This window comes from Dermacentor albipictus, chromosome 3, assembly GCF_038994185.2.
Source record: "Dermacentor albipictus isolate Rhodes 1998 colony chromosome 3, USDA_Dalb.pri_finalv2, whole genome shotgun sequence".
Lineage (NCBI taxonomy): Eukaryota > Metazoa > Arthropoda > Arachnida > Ixodida > Ixodidae > Dermacentor > Dermacentor albipictus.
In genome coordinates, this window is record NC_091823.1 from 79,394,247 (window position 1) to 79,412,081 (window position 17,835).

A 17,835-nucleotide genomic window follows, 5' to 3' on the forward strand; every position below is an offset into this window, starting at 1 on the left:
AATGGTGACCAGTGGCGGAGTTGAGGGCCAGACAATAAGTAAGTAAATAAATATTAGTGAAAATAAATTTGTAAATTTAAGTAACGGTACTGGGCATAGACTCAAAACTTCAAACACATCATTCCATTTTATGGGTGTGCTTTGTTGAAATATTTTCCTATTTTTATACGTGCTTTGAACTCCAGATCATCCAGAAAGGGAGCGATATAACTAAATTTTAATTAGAATTTCGCCTTTTTATGCCACGCCCCAGTAGGCACATAGATTTGATATAACATTGAACATTGATAGTGGCAAACAAGCTTATTCCCATTTCCGGGCAGTACGCAAGTTTTTGACTTCTTCACAGACTTCTAGTCTTCTACATGCACAAAGTCGATATCTACATTGCTCTGCATTGGTCTGGGAAGCGTCACTGTCCCTTTCAAAGGGCTTTTGGTAAGGGGTCATTGCCGCAACGATGGTGTTTCTAAAAAATTGTGTGAACTGAGGATAGAAAGAACTGGTTGTATTTTATCTTGCTGTCTGTCCTGCGTTTGCACTATTTTATCTGTGACGATGTTTGCGTTGAATAATCGACAGAAAAGACGACTAGTGCATGTTGAAGTTGACGATTGTATTAATAAAACAAAGCTTAGAAGTGATATGAGTGTAGAAATTTGAAAGGGAGGCTGTCAGACGGCACGGAACCACAACGCACGCGCTGAAGCCTCGCAGTTTCGGTTTCGCATGCTCTGATAGCCTAATTTCGCCGTGCCACAGTTCCGTGGGTTAACGAATTTTTTCATATGCGGAAGTTAATACGGCTTTTACAGAAAGCTCGCTTCAATTTCCGGATTACGATGCGCCCGCTGAAATACACAAGCAAGAAATTTAATTTTTGATTTTTGGTAATTAGTGACTCTTTGCCTCCTATCACCCACCACCCCTTGATCGCCATTGATCACGGCATGTCTCCGAAGAAACTGCCTTTTATTTCAAATCGGCAATTTTTGAATGCGACTAAAAGTTTTCGTGGGAACCTAAGATATTTGAAGGCATAGGAATTTCGTCCCGTTGGCAATGACGTGGAACGGCGGCTATGGGGAGTGCTGGACCTGATGCTTCGACTTTATTATTTCAGTGAACAGCGACGAAAAATCTCGTAATCCAATACTATGCTGAGAACTCAGGTGTTTGCCAGGGAAATAAGACTTGCATCTCGACTTCCTGTCCTCATTCTGAAGAATGTTTGCTTTCCAAAGTAGGTATTGTCAAAAATTCACTGCGTACGAATTGCTTTACGTTTGGAAACGGTTGAGAGCTGATACGATTTCGACTGGGTGAGGTGGGTCTTCACCGCAAAGATCAGGAAACGACTAAGGCGGCCATTGTGGTGCTGAAAAAAAGTAGAAAAGAATGTATTCACTTCATTGGCACATGGTTCTGACTCTATCCGAGTCCGAGCGGTTCTTATTATTACGTGGGTCTAGACGGCCTTAAATAACCCCTCCTTCCCTCGTTGAGGGAATCCACTGGCCAATCACAAACACCGAATCGTCCACCACCTCAATCGCCCCTCACTGGTCTTCCAGGTGCTGCTCGGGTACGTTGTGCACCTGTCTTCATCGTGCTGCTCTGGTACGGTGTGCCCTTATCTTCATCGTGCTCCTCGGATACTTTGTGCACCGGTCTTCATCGTGTCACAATATGAGGCAAACACCTGCCGTTGATGCTTTTCCCCGGGAGTTCTCTACGAGGACCCTGTCATCGATAAGTGGCCACTTCGTGACGGTCAGAAGGGCGACGTTGCTGTCTTGAAGCGAAGTGAGTGATGAGGCATGAACATCAACCATGGCAGCTGCGTGTTGCTGGTGGGGCATCCCCTCTTCGTACCCTCCCCCCTCCCCCCCCCGCCCTCTGTCACCAGATGTCGTAGTCGATGGCTTCTTGGAAATCTTGGGGAACACGATCGACAGGTGGATCACAATAGAGCCATGATGAGCAAAACGAGAACAATGTAGAAGCAGGAGTCAACGTTTCGACAAGTGGACTTGTCTTCTGCAAGGCGACATTAGCTTTCTTATGGCATAAAACTAAAAAAAAACAGAAAAAGACAAGTCCACTTGTCGAAACGCTCACTCCCGCTTTTACTTTGTTTTCGTTTTGCTCATCGTCTTGAATTTCCTTCTCCCGCCTTCCCCGTGTTTTCGTTGTTCAGAGCCTTGTAATCCAAAGAAATATATTATATTTTCATCTTTTTACTTGTACTTCAACATATGGTTTGACTGCAGTTTAGGTACTTCTAATTGGAAAGAACATGGCAGTGAATCCCCATCACTGCTACATAGATTTTGGAACATTTGTAGTTGGCCCTTCCTGACGTAAAGGTCAAAGAATCGCTCGCAACATGGTGTTTATAGATCGCCGAAGATTCTTGTCACAAAGAGGGAAGTAAATGCGTGCCGGCTTAGTCTACAAGTTAATCACTGAACAGCTACAGAAGTCCTCCTAGTTTCGATTTGGCAGCTGCTTTTCAAAAAACTGTAGTTTTGTGCTGGAGCCTTTTATGTCGATGTGCAGGTCATGAATGAAGTGCGCCTCTCTCTGCAGCTTCACATTGAGTTTATCAATGTGGTCCGTTTAAGTTGATACAAAAGGACAATAGCGTGCATACTTTGAACTGTAGTAACTCGCGACAATCCTTCTGTGCAAGGAACTCTTTATTTCTTGCATAATTTTAAACAAGTGAGACAAATCTTTTCCGCAGCTCAGTCATGTAACTGCTGTGGGATACGCCATGTTTACGAACACATGTTCTGTAGCCTTTGGAGATTTATGGAACTGAGTGTGATTGAGCCAATGTGATCTCATTATATTAGAAGCTGAAGGAACAGGTTTTACAAGGCAGGACATGCCCAGGGCCTGCTCGTGAATTACGCCGTGCAAAAACATTGCCTTTCATAATCTGTTAACTTGCTTTTCATATTTGCCCATGGGTCCCTTTCTAACTCCAGACGTGTTTTTCCCATCATCAATGATGACAGATTTGATTTTGCCCCACTATAACCTGTATACGGATAGCTGTTTCTTTTTATTTAAACATGTCGTCCCCTGTTACAACAGTACGCAGGCATTAGACTGCAGAAAAAAGTCGCAGTTTCACCCGAAAGGCAAAGCATCAATTGAGATAGCAAATTAGCATACAGCTATACGAATTTAGGATAGTAGTTTTATCGGCCGTATGAACTTGCAAACATTAGCTTACTAACTAAATTAACCAGCATGGTGTCAGCGCGCACAGGCAGACATGAACACATCACACTCGAGACCGCGGACACTCGCTGTCAAAACGCTAGCAGCAGCGAGCGAAATGACCTTCTTGTTGTCTATCGCTTCAAAGCAAACAGGGCGGCGAGAATACAACTAGCGCAGAGATATGAGCCTTCTGCAGACCGCATTCAAGATAGGGCGTGCACGTGTGCATGCCCTAGATCTATCTATCTGTGCACGCCTATCTATCTGCGCGCCTATCTACCTGCACGCCTATCTATCTGTGCACGCCTATCTATCTATCTGTGCACGCACGTGTGCACGCCCTAGATCTATCTTGTGCACGCCCTGTAGGGCGTGCATATGATAGATATCGTGCACACGGCCGAGCAAAGTAGGCAGTTGTTGCCGGAGTGGAACGCTGCCTCCCTGCTTTCCTCCTTTGCGCACGCGAGATTGAGCTGCGTTCGTCAGTTACCCCTGTGCGCGGTCGCGAATTACGCCGTTGCTGCTGGAGAACAATGCTGTCCCCCTCCTTCGTGTCCCTTCATCCCACACACTTTCACGCGACGGAAGACGGCGCGTTTCCTCTCAGCTTTCTTCCCTTGCGCGCGACAGATTATAAAAAAAGCATCGCGCAACATAACGACGCGGCGAGGGTGGGTGGAGCCTAGCGGGGGAGAAGAAGCGGCACGGCAGACACACAGGTGGTGTGACGTCATTGCTCTTTGATAAAAACCCGCTCGCTCGCTTGAGCGTTCCTCTTTCTCGCAGTAGAAAAAAAATTATTCGTGGCTCTGCTATCACAAACACCAGAGACCAGTGGAGCTGGGGGAAGCCCGACAAAAGTTAGACTAAGCCTGCGTTTTAACACTACTTTACTGGCCTTCCCCTTGCTCCGCTAGTCTCGAGTGTTTGCGACAGCAGAGCCACGCACAATTTTTTTTTTTACTTCGCCCAGGTGCGCTGGACCCAGAGAACTTTTCCCATATTTTCTCTCGCAGAACTACTGCTGTAAGTAGCTGTATAACAAATACATGGACACTGTAGGTGCATTTTGCTGTCGGCATCGTTGTGATGTTCCGTATCAAGTCTAAGGGCGCCAACAACGCCGCAAACGTTGTATGATGTATGTGCGGGTGAAAGCGCGCGAGGCGAGCTGACAATCACGGCTCAATCTGTCGCGCTTCACTCGGATCTCGGCTTTCACTCTCCCCCAGCTCGGCGAAGCTGCGGACGTCAAGAGAAACCCAACGAGGTTCTAACAGGTCCACTTTAAAAGCTTCGGCGCGTATTCTGACGTGGGGGCCGGGATCCGCTGATCGAAGCATCACGTGCTTCTCACGCAATCATCGCATCAGGCTCCTGATTCGTCGGCGCTACCTCGAACGAGAGGGTGTCATCATGTAACAGCAGTAAAGACGGCTCTCGAGGAAAAGCACAATGGCGCAATGTTTCGCAAGCAGATCCTCGACGCGCAGCAGAGGCATTGCGGGCTGGCTGGCAGGCGAGCTGTGATTTCATGCACCACCGTGGCCGCGGGCTGGTCAGGAGACCTCGTGGGTCGTAGTTTAAGGATCCCTGATGTAGATAATAATAATAATAATAATAATAATAATAATAATAATAATAATAATAATAATAATAATAATAATAATAATAATAATAATAATAATAATAATAATAAATGTAGGTGACGAGTGAACGAAGGCATCGAGTTATATTTTGTTAAATTTTGAAGTATCTCACACTTCGTTTGGCTAGCATTAAAACTGTGAAGAAAAAAACCTAGTTGCACAGGATGCACTATAATCGTTATGCTATTGAGCGGAAAAACGTAGTACTATGAGACATTTATTCGAGTTTCCTGGAATCTCCGACGCTGTCGAAGAGAGAGAGAGAGAACTAAACTTTTATTTTCCGAAACGGTAAACTGAGTCAGCACCCGGTTCATCCTAGGTGGGAGGATTCCTTATTCCAAGAACCCTTTGGCTTGGGCCGCCTCATTGGCCCGGGCGACGAGACTGCGTTGGTCGTCCAGGTCATCGGAGGAAAGCTTGGCCTCCCACGTTTCAGTTACTCGATATTTTTTACAATATAGAATATACATCTATTCTTATAGTGCCTCATTGTCAAAAGAGCCGTGTACCCATTCAATGCTCAATCGTTTTGATATCCGAGCTGCTGCACAGTCCTTCAACTCATAAATAATTACAAGAACACGTGTACATATGAGATGGTAACACAACAGCTAACAGAATGCATTTCTGCTGACATCTGAAAACAACGACAACTGCGCACCTCAAGTGACGTGCAGGATGCACGTCTCTTTAAAACAAGTGCATAAGTTTGATGAGATCCCGCTGTAGCTTCTATAAAAACTTTAAAACGTCAGGTAAGGGACGATCAGCGCTAAAACTGAAAAAGGAACTGTTAAGCTGTTACTACAAAATGTAGATTGTTCTTTCTTTTGAAGATTGCGCTGTCTGCTGTCTGCGCTGTCTGCTGATTTGCTTACTGCTGTAGCAGTAAGCAAATTCATCTTCTGGCGACTCTGTGAACTGTTCTGATCTGTCGTTCTTTTTTTGTCCTCATATCCCTTTCCACAAATGTAGTGTAGCCAACCGAGCCTTATTTCGGCTATAACCTCTCAGCCTCAGCGCAGGAAGTCGCAGCTGCTTTAGTCTGCTCTTTGACCCTATTCGCGCGAAAGTTGACAGTCCTAATGGGAACCCGCACAGACAATGCGCCAGATATTAATGCGCCTTGAGAATACGGCGCCTGCTATTAACATATAATAAAATACGAACAATCCCAAACTGCAATGTCCAGTTCACCTGAATTTGTAACACTGGCTTAATTAAGACTCCATAACGTACACTTGGTACTACGTCATGCTTCGAAACACGCTGCATAAGGATTACACATGACACTCCTATGTGATTACGTGTTACAGGTGTTCTGATTACTTATTTCCTGTTCGCTATCTATATCTTGCAAACGGTACTTTATCTATAAACAGCGCCAGCTGCCCTTCCCGCGTCACAAAGGCGCTTCCGACTTTTCTATGGAACATATGCTTTAGTGAAATAAAAAATTAAAGAAAGAGGCTTAGTCACATACAATGGTGACGGTTACTGCCCTTCATGTAATAGTAATAACAACAAGAAAAACGCTGTGATATGACTGGTAATAACGATGTACTATAATTACTTAGCGTGTTATACCCTATGTGTACGTCTTGCGCCTTTGACATGTACTGTGTATATCATTTCATTTCTCGTTAGTAGCCTTTGAAGCCGCATGCCGCGCGTGCAATCGGGAAATTTGCCCAGTTTTCATTAAACTATCCCTTTCTCTCTTTCTGTATCTTGTGTCTCTCTCTTTCTCAAACGGATTCGAAGCAAACAATCAACGCTGACGTCCTATATTTGTTCGGAGTTCAGTATATTCACCATATTAAATTTGTTAGTGGCATTATTCTTTTAATTCATAAATTTTAAGAACAAGCTGTTTGGTGCTCTTCAACTCGACAAAAAAGAAGCGGAACTAACCCTGCCAAGGCGATAAAGAGTTCATTTGTCTTGAACCGACAAACTGTCTTAGAGTCAGTATCGCTTGAAGAGATTTATGATCTGATGTCTTTTTCTCCTCGCTGCATAAAGCTCATTGCTGTCTGATATGATAAATGGAATGTTCCCTAGGTTGCATTTATTACTACCCACCCTAATTGACATGTGGTATCCAGAATTCTAACAGATGGCATCGAAGAATTAAGAGCACGCATTTTCAGTAATTTAACCTAATTGCTGAGGGAAAGAATGCAACCAAAAATGTTAGCGATTGCGAAAATGATTACGTTATATATAAATGAAGCAGTAACTTTGACAGCTGCAATAGTTTGTTTAAAACAATTATACCACCATTTTGATTGCATTTTTCTGTATTCTAACAGTTCAAAATCGTTATACTTGTGTCTGAAAACAAGAAAGGCCGGTCAACAGCGGTTGACATCGAAGAAACAAAGCGTATTCCTAGGCGCATAATTGTGTGATGTCGTCTGCTGTTCATGTTCCCCCGTCTTGGTTATCTAGAAGGGAACAGAGGCTCTCCCAGACGACCATGTCCTTCTTTCTTCGATGCCAACCTCTGTTGAATTGTCGTAACTTCACCTAAGCCAACTTATTCTGCTTTAGTGCCATCTTGCTATTCAATAGAACCCTTTACTTGACCTTTAGTATTATTTACCTCACTTTCTTCGTTTTTTAGACAGCACTAACTTAGGGATCTGCCAATATTTCTAGACTTCACTACCTTTGACATTGGCCGACATTTTTCGTTGAGTGAAGCCGCAGTTCTAGTTCCGGTTTTAGGCACCGCCAACTTCAGCGAGCGCATCAAGATTTTATCACAGCCTTTTTTTCGCTAATTACGAAGTATCTGGGTTCTGTCCATAGCTGTACGCTCACTTGATGCATCTCGTTCGTTCCAAGCTTCATTTTAATGCCTTTCTCCGTGTTTCACATGCACCAAAAGGTCTGAAATTATATAAATTTGGAGACGAAAGTGGTTACATACCCAGATCTCCCGAATTCCAGATCGATCTGAACTCCACGAAACTCCACGAACAGACTTTTTCATAGAAAAAAAAACCCTATGCACATTGAACGCGCATGTCGGAATCTATTTGAAGTGAACCTTTTGGGACGCAGGAAATTAAATGCTATAAAGGTGTTTATATTCTTCACCACGTTCTGCAAAATAACAATTAGGTGCGTGTAGAGCAAGACGTGGCTAGTAGTACTCCAAGTACTACTAGGTCAGTACTCCTAAAGTACTACTAAAGGTCAGTACTCTAATAGCGGTGTCTCACGGGTACATTTAGTCGGAATCGAGCATGATCGAGATTGAATTTCTAAGTTTCAATTGGCTGTTTTGAGCATGTTGCCGAAGGGTGCCAATCGTGACCTAGGAATTCGTTTCTAATCGGACGAGATCGCTGTAGAAGGTGCCCCACGTGGCCGGTGTATAACTCTCCTGACGTTATACTCTTCTATCTCTTTTTTTTAATGCAGCAGCATTATAGGCACACTTCACCCACTTCGAAGGTCGCTATACCGAAACACCTCTTTGCTTGAAGCATATCTCTACAATACTTGTGCGGGCTCGCGAGTGATGTGCAAAGTTAAACGTAACGAAACGCCTCGCATGGTTACTAAGTGGTGGCCACAATTTTTGTGGTCAGTTGGGTGATCTATCAGCAAGGTATGAGGTCGTCGTGCATTCTCTTCCGAGTGTAGGCAATCATTTGCATAAGAACAAAGGTGTATTAGGTTAATGTTTCTGCTTGAAATCGGCACGATTTCTTGTTTGTCACTTCAGAACAACTGGAAGAACGGAGGCTGGCTACACATAAAATAGCGCTGATATTAAGGTGCTTTTTATACTGTAGAAGGATCGATCCTGTGTGTTCCTGCCTTCTGTCTTCGTCATACTGCGTTGCCCCTTCAAGATGTGCTTTTTATTTTTTTTTCTTAGAGCATACCTGAGCAATAGCAGATACACACAGGCACGCAGGATAGGTGTTACATGAACAATAATTTTTGCGGTTAAAACAATAACTATTTTTTAATCTTTATTAGTAATTTAGCGGCTCTTGCTTTCTTCTATTTATTTTTCGTTTTTTTTGCTGTAAACCTCTGGATTTTCTGCAGTTCTTAGCTGAAAAACGTATGACTACGTCAGCGACGGCCCTCATGGTACAGCGTGTACGAGCATCACATCCATCGACCGACACACGCGTGGTGAGAGGTTTCAGCGAAATAGAGTTTAGGTTGACAACGCGAACGATATAGCGCGTTACGCAATTCGCAATAAGACGAGTCGCTGAAACTTACCAGAAAACAGAGGTGCCGGTGAACGCAAAACGAGGCAGCGCTCGATGGACAGCTAGCGTCGAAATGAGCGCTTCGTTTCGTAAGTGCTTCAGTATTGCCGCGTGCCTCCTGCAGAGCAGGCTACGGAAAGAATGAAGGCGTATTGAGTGGTGCAATTCCTGTATTATGTTTATGAAACGGAAATGGCGTTATATAATGCTGCAGGAGCCATCGGATACGCAGGGCTAACGTATACAGAGGAGGCGAGAAGTAATAGAGCGAAGGATCGGTTGACGATCATCAAGATGGCAGTCGTAGGAGACATTGCTGCCGCTGCAACGAATTCCGAGATCGCCGCCGAAGGTAATTGACGCTGGGAGTTGGGATGGTGGAAAGGGGCGGAGGAGAGGGAACAACGATGGAGGCGGGGAAAGGAAAAAGAAAAGGACGGCTCTGATAAATGATGCTCGACTCCGACGCGCGGAGAAGCGGGGCTCTGGCCGCGCCGAGGCAGGAGGAAAAAGAAATCGAGGGAACGCGAGGAATCGACCGGAATTGAGCTCGCCTACGTCCGGACGCTTTAGATAGATAGCCCTTCCCAGTCGGTCACAGTAACCTCTCCACCATCCCCAGAGGCACGCGCACGTGCAAGCAGGCTGGCACGTAGCAGGCTGTCTCTGCAGTGTGAAGGTGGGGCAGATTGGGTTAGGTCGATGTGGTTGGGTAACTCTGCCCGTGCTCGCTTCGCCAGGCATACCTGGCAACAGAGACATCTACTGCGTTTCGTGGCTTCTGTCGCAAGCGTCATCACGAAGGCTTCCTTGTGAAAGGACAAAGCGCAAAACTCATGTGCACTCGATTCCGATTCGAACTGCTGCTCTCTCAGATGCGAGTTCTACGCTCCGGTTAACGGCGCCTGCTCTTCGATTGGCGCAACATAGGCAGCAGTTCAGGATATTTAATGCACCTCGTAGGGACTTTCACGATGCTTCATAACTTTCGCGATGACTTGGGAAATTTATTACGTGATACAGCATGGGAAACTTATATTTATATCAGCTAACTCCGAGACGCTTTAGAATCTTTCAATGTAACTCATATTGAGACGGCTTAATGTGCCGGGTGCACCACATGACACTCCGGGTGAACAATTTGAAAAGAAATAAAGATGAGAAAGTTTCGTGAGGAAATATCCCAGTTGCGCTCTGGAATGCGATAGAAAAACACTAAGCTGTTTACTACATGACAGCATAGATTACACCGCCAGTCCGTGGAGAGGCTACAGTTAGCATAGCTTACACAGGAAACGTCGTTGTTGATTGCTCCAAAAAGATTCGCGAAAAATTAAAGAGCACTATTTGCTGGCCTAGCTACGGTGGGCTTCCTTTTTCATTATTTTCTTGAATGATGAATTGTTGAAATTTCAGTCAGCTGAACATCAGTGTCGATTATTTATTGTTTTGTCTTCCTGTGCAAAATGCGTATAGTTGCGTCATGGCAGCTATAACCAAACCGCCTAGCTTTCGAACTATTTTGTAATTTAGGGTAAATCTCGCGGGCACAGCAAACAACCCTCATCCATATATGACAGAGGTGGTTGTAAGAAACTCACCTATGGTTACAAGAAATAACGCTGGTGAATGTTGGTGCAAAATGCACATCTGAGCTCTCAAATGGGCGGATCAGACATCTTCACGTGCTCATTCCTTGGTCCTGATTTGGCTTAGTCACGGCACAGTGTCCCATATACCCAGTATCACGTACTCAGTCACCCATGCTGGCGCTGTGGCTAGCTTAGAAACCGGTTCCCTCAGCGCAGCAGCTGATTCTCTACCTAATATATCACAGACTATACCTAGTTCCCCGAGTTGCAAGTTGGAGTGGAAGAGGTTAGGTACACACGAAGAAACAGGAGACATAGCCCAAACTGGATTGAGTTCCCAAAGAATGTCGATCGCACAAAGAACGCCTAAAACGGTACTTCATTAGCACAAGGAGCAATCTTTTATCGGCAACGCGAAACTAAATAGAAGAAAATGCGCTATTATTTACGGAGAGAACTCAATAATAAAGCGACGCTTATAGAGTTAATAAAGGGAGAGACAAAAGGCAAGGAAAGACAGGGAGGTTAGCCAATGTAAATACCGGCTGGCTACCTTGTGCTGGGGAAAGGGGTAAAGTGAATAAAAGGAGAAAGAAGAGAGAAAAAAAAACGAGAAAAATTCACACAGTAACGCGATGTTCCGCGCAACAACAGTCAAAGGCGGTGGCACAATTCGCAGGCCCTTAAAAACTTCAGCAAAGCCCTACAATCCAACTATTTGAAGGAGATCAGGAAAGCTACTGTAGATTAAGTGAAAACATCTGAGTTCACGACAATGGGCCGACTCGGACGCCAACATGACAGAAAAGCAGAAATTGTCGGAATGCAACAGGCTCCTCGACTTAGGAGAGAGGCAAACTACTTGTTTAGGTTTGTTTTACTTTTTGAAAAGCAACGCTATGGTTTTCTTTGGGGTAGTTCACGGCCACAGGGACGCTCCCGCTACTCACAACGAAGTTACGAAATCTTTCTGTATGTCTACAAAGGTCTTTCCGCATCCTCACTGCAAGTTGGATAGGGCGCAAGCCGTTTCTCCTAGACTCCTACAGGCCGGCACGTATCCGTGTCTGGCCGCTCTACACGAAGTTTACTTCAACGTAAATCGCGACGATGCCTCCCTTTACTGCAGGCAGACCTCCACTGTAGCACACATGCTCTGGGAGAGCGGGTCGAGATACCCCAACTTCAGCAACGAGGTGTGGGACTCGCTTCTGCGTAGCCACGCGGTAGACAAGCAAATCCTGGCTGCCCGGCGCGCCCGCGACCGGGCCGGTGGACTAGACCTGCCGGTCCCGACGTGGGACTGGCCCGGTGCGCGACGAGTTCGCGTTCTCGCTGGACCTCCAATAAAGTTCTTTCACTCACTTGTTCCCGTGACAGATTTCGTTTTGCTTCTTGAATGACTCCTTTACGAACACACTGGAGGAAAGACTGGCAGGACGAGTATGTCAGCACACAGAAGTTCCGGTGTACCTACTGGGAATGGTTGTATAAACTCGCACCAGGCAGTTTACTAGGCGGAATATCAAAAACACAAACATTTGCATGCAATCGATTCATGCGTACACTGCAGCTATTAATTTTCACTTTTCCACTTCGCCCAAGTAAATCCGTCTGAGTTCCAAGTCAGTGAATCCATTATTTATTGCATAGGCAGTTCAAGTCGCTCGTATACACGTTTATATTCCTTCATTTTACCATGTCTACGCAGTAGGACGCTGAAATATTGTAAGATAGTTATCACGCATACATCCTTGGCAGATTGCACTTCATGCGCCAGTGTGGGCGCAGTGTTCGCCGCAGAGGCAATATTAAGCTTTATTATAGCGCATGTAAAGTGCTTTCTTTCGCTATAATATAGGAGGTCCGAAGCACACGTGCACAAAGTGCAATGAAGAGCTTTGCGACTTACGTACGTTTGCTAACTCTTGGACTGAAGTATCGCTAGCGCTGCATGGCTTGCATTCGCCGGCTTCGATTGCTACTTGCACCATATGGCAACAAGGAGAAACAAATCGTAAAATCAATTTTCTTATTCCGGTGAAAAAAAGCTACTGACAATGTTTAGTACGTTGTGGAAATTATTCAGATCAGTCGCCTATTTTGATGCCGGTAGGCTTAAAAAAACACCGTTTCCGAGAAAGCACCTTCATCTCTGTCGGAGCAGACGGCGTCACAGCATGGGCTAGTGATATGGAGTTCTCTACTAAGAGCCTCCTCGAGGCCATGCGTGGATCGCAATCATTGCCGTTTTGCGTGTGTTCCGGTAAATGGCCGGTAACGCCGCACTGAAGCTTTCTAAATATTTTTGACTTTTTTTTTCACACAGGACAAACAGAAGTTGAAGTGGCTGCCGTATATCTGAACAGCTGAAAGAACGTCCGACGCCCCGCATTGCTATGGCATGCTCCGAGCACGAAGCGTGAGGGAATTCAGTTTCCGGCGCATCAGAGCCCATACGGCGTACCCTTGTGCCCACGCCGACAACTGGAAAGGAACACAGGGCTATCATCGTACATCAGCTATCGTCGGCGGAAATTGCGAACCAATGGCGTTTTGCTCGTTTCCTTCTCATACGTTGCGATGCCCCGCTTGCTTAGTTCTTGGCCGTGGTTCTTAGTCGAGCGTTCCCCCGCAATTGCTGTGGCGGTCGATTTCGCGAAGAAAATACGGGCGCAGTACGGCGGCATTCTGCGATGTGGTATACTATATCCGAGCACGTTGCATTGCGCCATTGCACGTGAACTTGCGCTCAAAGTATTTTTTTTCTTCTTTTCAGCGCGGAGAGGGCCGTTTCGGCCGGGTTCTCGCTCCTAGCAGTTTTTTTTTCTTTCTTTCTTTCCTTACTTCTTTCCTTCTTGCCCGGATTCTGTCTCGGAGAACTATCATAAATCATATACCCTTAAGCCCAGACTTCCGCGTTCCCGTGCCTCTCTTCCTGCCCCGTCAGTTAGTGTTTCCCCTTGCTTTCACGGCCGTTTCGCTTCCCCCTCGTCCTCGTCATTACGGTGCCCCAGTTCGTAGTGCCGCGATAACCAAACGTGTTTACGCTCTTCGAACTTGTTCTTTTTCGTGCAACAGGATGAGCCGTAAGATATCTTTTTCCAAATGTACTCTTTATTCGTTTGAATTCTTTTGTGATGTCTCTGTAGAGGACGTGCTCCGTAAGAGCGCTCCGTATCGGTCTTATGGCAATTCAGCGTAGCATTGCTCGCCTTTTTTTTTTTATTCAGGGGGGGGGGGGGAGCAGTTCGAGATTGAAAAAATTCTTCGGTACGGAAATCCTCCGCAGAAATGGAGAGCTGCCGCGACGCGCGCGTTTCTGATTCTGCGGCGATTTATGATCTGTCGGCGTGCTCTTTGATCCGCACAGGGTTTCCCCCATTCCGTTTGTGGCGTTCAAGAGATTGCGAACATGTGCTTTCTCGGGCCATAGCATCACAAAAGAAATGCTTTATGAACATGTATGCCTCCGACGGTCGCCCAAGAGTATACATTCCCGGGAAGCCACTATTTGATTTGCGGCAAAAGGCATGGTGCGCTCGCTGTTCGTTCAACATCTACTGTCACTGCGCACACAAGGGTTGCATGAGACGCATTTACTTTATGTTTTGCCTCGGGGCTCTCAAATCCCGACGGTTAGAAAGAGATAGTGTACGGTGAAGCCGGTGCTTCAGAGCTCATGAGAAATTGTGTAGCATTGTGTAGTGCGTTGTTTAGGGGGGGGAGGGTGCTCAAAGCAATTCGATATAGACATCCACTCTTTTCGTGAGTGGAAAGAACAGCGGTGTTCTCAGATTTCGACTAAAATATTGTAAGCTGTGCGACGCAGAACTGGGCCATTTTAGTAGCGGTAGAGTAGCAATCAAAGCTCTTTCTTTGTGAACTGGAAATATTTCTTCATACACATTTCGCGCTATTGTGCCCCACTTTATTGCGCAAATTATTTTCTTCTGTGCGTGCATGTTTTGTCGACGTATTCTTGTGTATTACATATCACCGCAAGAAGTTCGTAGCCGGTATGGGCAATTATTACGTGGGAATCAAGGAGAAGAAACGTATGGAGGTATACCAGACGACCGCCCCGTTTGCTACCCTACACATGCAGATGATAAGGAAAACGAGGGTAAACGAGGAAGATAGTGAGCACTGCGATCGCGCAGGAGGATGCGCAGGAGGATAATAAATTATCGCTGAGCTGGTGCATTTCGAAACGTGCAGTAGCGCATGAATCTGTGGCAGCGACGAAGGTGGTCCGTTCTCAGAATTTGCAGAAGTTTGTTTTGTGCTGCCAACGTCATGAGAGGTTATTGGAGGGAAGGGGTTACAGCAAGTCATACGTGAAGTGCCACAATATAACAGCAAGAAATTAACTAATATATTCGGGCAATGACAATGCAAGGAAGAATAAGGCAGGAGGGTCTTCGCAGTCATGCAAAATTTTGTCTAGATACTATTTAAGTATGACTCAATAAGGCTGTAGGAAGTGAATAAAAGTATAACTAAAGAAAAAAAAAAACATCAACATGATTGGCAGTGTGCCACGAAAGACCGAACAAGGACACGTTGATACCTATTCATGCCATGTACGTAGATCGTTCTAAACATCGCCTGCAAATCGCTTCAATTAACTTGTGTTCTTGCAATCTACCATAGCGAACGGTGAGCAGCCGTCTTCTGTTTCTTTCGGTGCGGGGCAGTTTCCTACTATTCCAAAAAACTTTCAGTTTTGTTCGACAGGTTATTCATCTTTAATGCCCCTATGTCACTTTATCATGTTGAGTTATCGCTGTTTTGTGGACGTCGCATGGCAGATATGCGAAATGGGCATGCTCGGATGAATATTTACCAATATTGTAGGCTTAATAAAGAGAAAGGGTTACAATGGTAAAACCCGCCGTGGTTGCTCAGTGGCTATGGTGTTAGGCTGCTGAGCACGAGGTCGCGGGATCGAATCCTGGCCACGGCGGCCGCGAAAACACCCGTGTACTTAGATTTAGGTGCACGTTAAAGAGCCCCAGGTGGTCGAAATTTCCGGAGTCCTCCACTACGGCGTGCCTCATAATCAGAAAGTGGTTTTGGCACGTAAAACTCCATATATTATTAATTACAATGGTAAATGCTTTTTTTTAAAGCAAGGCTTTTATTGCCTCTCTCTTCGACTTTCCCACTGCTCTGCTGAGGCTGCTGCAGCTGCTACTGCTGTCTGGCACACCGCGTCGGGAGTGGTTCAGAGCGTGTGTATACATGACAGGAGCGCGGCAGAGAAGAAAGGAGACGCGAGAAACTCGCTTGGACCTTTGCATCACTTCAAGTTTGCACGGTACCCTCAGGAGCTCCCTGTGCGTCGCGACACTAGCACCTTGACAGCCCATCTGCTTTTCTCTTTCCTTCCTTCCTTCCGGGACGCCCCACAATAGCATTGCAGAAACTGTAGCGCTTACCTTTCTACTAACCTACAAGTCCACAGGGTAGATAGATAGAATGGTAGATAGGAGGGGGGGGAGGAAACAGAAATAGGGTAGAACAGACGCAGTCGCTAAACCAGTGCCTTGCCACTATTCTCTCGCAGTTCCCATTCAACAGGAAGGGAGGGAAGATAGGGAAAAGGTGACGTGAGAAGGCAACGAAACGCTACTGCTATAACCACGACAGTGGTTGCGGGGAAACGGAATAAATTTAAGTTCAAGGTACGGTAAGGTATATTTCTGCTATTTCTGAAAGTAAACACCATGCAAATATGTCAAGTGGACAACTTACGCAAGTCGTGCAGAAAAAAAGCGGCATTAATTAAAGCACATCGCAGAGTCTAGGCGACACAATGGAAGCGGTCGCACGTGAAATCAACACTTCTGTGCCAACTACGGTAGCTTTCGGCTGTTATTGCTGAAGGTCGATGATTTGATCCCGACCGCGGCAGCCGCATTTCGACGGGGATGAATAAAAGAACGGTCATGCACTTAGATTTAGGAACACGTTAAAGGACACCATAGTGTCAAAATTAAACCGGAGTCCGCCACTACGACGTGCCCCATAATCCGGTTGTGGTTCTGTCACGTATAGCCCCATAATTCAATTAAAGTTTAACACTTCTGCCACGATGCGATGCGCCATATGAGACGATGTGCGTAATGTATAACGTCTCAGAGGTTATACAATATGGCGCACAAAAATGCCTGAAGCAAGCACCTCTCCCAGTGTTTTCTGTGTATACTACGCAGACAAACAGCAGTGGTGCACGCAAGGTAACGTTTAGCGTCAACTCAGCACTCTCGCGTTGGACTGAACGTTGAATAAACGAAACGTTCGCCGTGAGCATCACCGCTAATTATCGTCGATCAAAGCAAACAGCACAGAAAGCTTCGCTAACATCGATTCCCACAGTGCGTAGGATCTGAATAATTTTTCTTTATCTTGTCTGGCATAATCATTTATTGCCAGTGCGTACACGCAACTTCGAGATCGAGTACTCGCGGTGTCGTAGCATCGCGTAAGAAAAAAGCGAAGTGGGCGTGGCTCAAAAGATTCTGATAAATCGTGAAGGGAAAAGTGCGCAAATGGAATAGACGCAAATTGGCATAGCGCTACGTTATAACTCGCCGGATGTCGCCCTCCGAGTACACTACGTGCTTCTTATTCAAAATAGAGGTCGAAGATGTGCCGCCAGGAGCCGTCACCTTGAGATACACCGCAAATCAGTTACTCGTCGTAACAGAACACACGAAATAAAGATATCTGCTAGCAAGGCATTGCAGTTACTTCAGTTTATTAAATTTCGCTGACAAAACTTCGCCCGTTACATTTGGAAATTGTGACCATTGAAATGCCTGTGATGTGGCTGCCACGATAAAAATCTAGTTATTGAATCTCTTTTGCTGCGAACAATGTTTCACAGGAGACGAATAAATGAAATTAGAAAATGTGCAGTCGTCTTCAAATCTGGCCCCAATATAGACACTGTTTGGTTCGATGACATACTCGGGTCAGCGTTCTTTTTATCGTTCTCCACGACCTCCGGCACACTGAATCTTGCTGCGCATGTTTGTTTGTTTCTTTTTCTCATTCTGTCAGCGCTGTTGAATCTTGCGGCCAAATAGAAGAGCT

At 45.6% G+C, this 17,835-nt stretch overlaps 1 protein-coding gene and 1 long non-coding RNA gene across 2 annotated transcripts in view; one reads left to right on the plus strand and one right to left on the minus strand.

Annotated features, from left to right (window-relative positions):
* Positions 1 to 17,835, minus strand: part of LOC135919174 (cell adhesion molecule Dscam1-like) — a 283,407-nt gene that overhangs the window by 203,645 nt on the left and 61,927 nt on the right. The gene's annotated exons all lie outside the window — the stretch shown is intronic.
* LOC139057425 (uncharacterized) lies at positions 1,581 to 12,099 on the plus strand. The gene is made up of 2 exons (XR_011512779.1): positions 1,581 to 1,806; positions 11,861 to 12,099. It is a non-coding gene; the product is annotated as an uncharacterized lncRNA (long non-coding RNA).